The sequence below is a fragment of the Echinops telfairi genome, unplaced genomic scaffold, assembly GCF_000313985.2.
Source record: "Echinops telfairi isolate 266 unplaced genomic scaffold, ASM31398v2 ScPeMD7_4;HRSCAF=17, whole genome shotgun sequence".
In the NCBI taxonomy this organism is placed as follows: domain Eukaryota; kingdom Metazoa; phylum Chordata; class Mammalia; order Afrosoricida; family Tenrecidae; genus Echinops; species Echinops telfairi.
The window spans coordinates 2,163,696-2,167,685 of record NW_022103900.1 but is presented as its reverse complement, the minus strand read 5'-3'; positions in this window follow the sequence as shown (position 1 = coordinate 2,167,685).

Below are 3,990 nucleotides of genomic sequence, written 5' to 3'. Positions count from 1 at the left end.
AGACTCTGCTGACTGGCAGCTTCCTCTTTTCCCATGGTCCCTTGTGCCCAAGCCCTTGTGCTCTGTAAGACGTGGACAGTTTCCAGAGAGCCCAGCCTTTGCAGAGAATATGGGGCAGGAGTGCCCTGTGTCTTAGCAGTAACATTTGAAACTCGATCAGGTTCCTTCCCCAAACAAAGGTGGGCCCTGTGACTGGGCACAGGCACGGCCAAGCTGGTACAGCTGTCCCACAACAAACGGTGGCAGGGGGGCCAGCCAGAATGTCATGGGAGAACCCGGCCTGCAGATGATAAACCAGGGTGTGGCCTGGCGTGGCACCCTCTCTGTTGGACATTTGTGAGGCCTGTTGGCAAAGCCTCACATGCTGGGGCTGGGAGGCTGGCCAGCCTGGTGAGCCCTATTTGATTGGGAAACAGAGAAATCTGGCTAAGGGCAGGAGCTCGTTCCTAGGAGTGGACGCACTTTTAAAAACTATACTAAGCCTTGATTTCAGTTGGAAACTGAAGGAGCTGAGTTGGAAGAGGGTTCATAGAATCCTGTTTTGCGATGAGATGCAGTAATCGACATAACAATGAACCAGAAGCTGCCCCTCTGGTGCACACTTGTCAGTGCTGAACCAGACCCCGGGTCAAGGCTCACTCCCAACTCGCTGCCATTGAGGCGATGCCAACTCATGGTGACCCTATACGACAGGGTAGAACTGCCGTGGGTCTTCCAAGAGTCTTTAGAAGAATAGAAAGTCATGTCTTTCTCTTGGGGAGTGGCTAGTGGTTTAAACTGTTGACCTTGCGGCTAGCAGCCCTACTCATGACCCACTAGGCCACCAGAGTGCTTGTGGCAGAGAATAGGCCCATAAATTACTTAGGATGTAAGTGTTGGATAATGATGAAGGAAAGCAGGCAATATGGGGTGTGTGTGTGTGTGTGAGAGAGAGAGAGAGAGAGAGAGTGTGTGTGTGTATGTGTGTTTTTCTAACCTAGGGGGAGCTGCCAGGAGGAAAAGGATCATTTTTTGCCAGGAGGAAAACTTGAGTTATACAAAGAAATCTTTTTTTAATGCAATTGCTGGATTCTGTTTCCAGGAATAAGAGGCCCTCCCCAGCCATCCGACTACCGCTCCTGTGCTCCTACCACACCCACCCTGCGTGGGCTCAGTGGCTGACGGCCTCTTTTTTTTGTATCCCTCCAAGGGTTCTCATTTCAGTTCCTATGGAACCATGCTTGACCTCCTCACTGACCAGGAGGCTACTCAGCGCAGCCTCCCACTTCTGAGGATGTTCGCATCATCGGAGATGTGGTGGTAAATTCTTCTAAAGAGAATCCAGTGGTTTCCTTGTCTTAGCCATTGGCTCCCTTCTCAAGCTTTAGGGCTTTTCTGCAGCCCATGAAATGCCTGCGTTCTGTGATGGAATGATGTCATCTGTACAGCAATGTCCTTGGTGAACTGGAAGCTGCTCCTCTTGGAGCTGATCCTGGGTCGTGACTCACTCCAAACTCACTGCCATCGAGGCGATGCCACTCTACAGGGAGCCTCCAGCACAGGGTAGAACTGCCCCTGTGGGTTTCCGAGACTGGGACTCATTACGGGAGTAGAAATATTTTGGCTGAGGAGCAGCTGCTCTTTGGGATCAGGAAGGCCTTTCAAAAGAATTACTTTCTAAGAAAGAAGTGCTGAGCCACGGTGGCTATCAGCGGAGGCAGTGCGGGTATTCGGAGACAATGAGCCGGAGTAGGAGCAGGAGAAGAAAGGTTATCAGTATCCTGCAAAGACCCGTGAACAGGCAGGAGCCAGGTCTGAGGTAGGACACGGGGCAAATCAAGGCAACGTTGTTAAGGGTTTGAAGTTTTACTCAATGTGCTGTGGGTCCCGTCGATTTAAGCACACTCATTTCAAAGTGTCTTCCAATGCCGAAAATGGATTTTGGATGATTGGCCATTTGTGGTTATCCATATCTCTTTTTATTTACTCAAAGGCATGTTTAAGCAGAAGAATGATAATGCTCCAGAAGCCTTGATAATGCAGTTGGGAAAGATTTGCAAAAGCGCTGGAATTCTGGATAGGGTCGCAATGAATTGGAATGGGCTAGATGGCAGTGGATCTCTGTTTGCTTGCTTGTGTTAATGCCCAAGTTCTTCATAAGACTGTTTTGAATAAGTACCAGCAACTAACTTGAAGGAGCTTAAAAGTAAATATGCCTGGGGCACTAATCACAAGGAGTACAAGAAGAAAATATTCTGAAATTGATTGTGGTAATGATTATACAACTCCTCCTGCTATGATGGAACTATTGAATTACATGATATGTGGATCTGTCCCAATAAAATAGTAAATAAATAGATAGAAGAGCCCCTATCACAGTGTGTGTTAGGTCCTGCCTGGAGTGATGGAAGTAGCACAGGTACCAGAGTCCACAGCACTGAGACCAGGAGACAGAGCAGCGAGTTTTCTGGCCCATAGAACAAGTCAAGCAGAGGGACTTCTGGTAGGAGGCAGCTTTGCAGAGTTGAATGCCCTTTGCGAGTTTATCAGTGCTAGAGGGGCATTATTACACTTGGCCAAGCTGGAAAGGGGCCAAGTGGCTGAGAGCCCAGTGACCAGAGAGAAACACGTTGGCCAGTATGGCTTGGAAGAAATACTGCTTTGGATAAAAGGACTGCATTCTTACTGTTTCCAGATCCTGATTTTGAGTAACCTGGCAACTTCCCTAATAAATCCCCAAAATCATGAAAAAAACAGTAAATATTGATGAGAATGTTTCATAAGATAAGAATATCACTGGACCCCCATAAGGTCTGGAACCAGAAAGGTCAAGGCCATTAAGCATCAAGGCTTATCTTCTCAGTCTCTGGGGCAGGGGGATGCAGGTTCTGGTGACTGCTTCCCTCCATTCTCTTTTGCTCTCCTTCTTCTCTGGAGGTATAGCCCCCTGCTCAAGTGGTCTAAAGGAGCCCTGGTGGCGCAATGGTTAAGTACTTAATGGCTAATTGAAAGATAGATGATTCAAACCCACCCAGTGGGAGTTGAAGCCTGGGAAACTCTGTGGAGAGTTTTACTCTATTATGTGGGGTTGCTATGAGCAAAAATGAACTCAATAGGACCCAACACAACACATTCTTATCTGAACTTTAAAATGCCCCAAACCACAAACTCAAATGCTCAGGAGAGAACATTTGACTGACCTTGGTCAGGTACCCATTCCCAGTCCAATCAGCTGTAACTAGGGATTGGAGATGGGTAGTAACCTGGCTGTAGCCTTGGTGGCAGAGTAGTTACATGTGGAGCTGCTAACTTCAAGGTCAGCAAGTCAAAACCACCAAGTGTTCTGAGAGAGAAAGAGGAGGCTTAGAACTCAGACACCCACAGGGGCAGTTTACGCTGTCCTCAAGGGCTGCTATGAGTTGGTCTTGGCTCAGTGGCAATGCGTTTTGAGTTGGGTGCACCGTTCATATTTATGGGAAGAAGTCATTCTTATACAAAACACACCACTATGGAACGGATGGATACCCAGCTGTGTTCACTCAGATGTTCATATATTACGTGTGACCTATGTATCTCTTTCCCTTTCACCCCTGTTATGTATATTAACCACTTGTCCACTTGGTTTCTCCTCCGCCTCAAATACTCCTGGAAAACGTGGACATGGCCTCCGTAGTTCTCAAAACTGACCAATCGCTTCAGAGCATGCTCTGCATCTTATCAAGGCTTCAAACAGACCGTAAGCAGAGTGTGTTAGTCTGGGTTGATTAGAGAAACAAATTCACTGACACTCAATGTGTGTGGGAAAGAGCTTTATGTACAAGAGCAATTGAATATTGAGAAAACATCCCAGCCCAGTCCTGATGAAGTCCATAAGTCCAATCTTAGCCCATATGTCTGATACCAGTCTATAAATTCTTCTTCAGACTCACAAAACACATGCAATGATGCTGAATGCAGGAAGATCACAGGCCAGTGGGTGGAAAGTCTTGCGGATCCAGTGGCAGTGGAAGC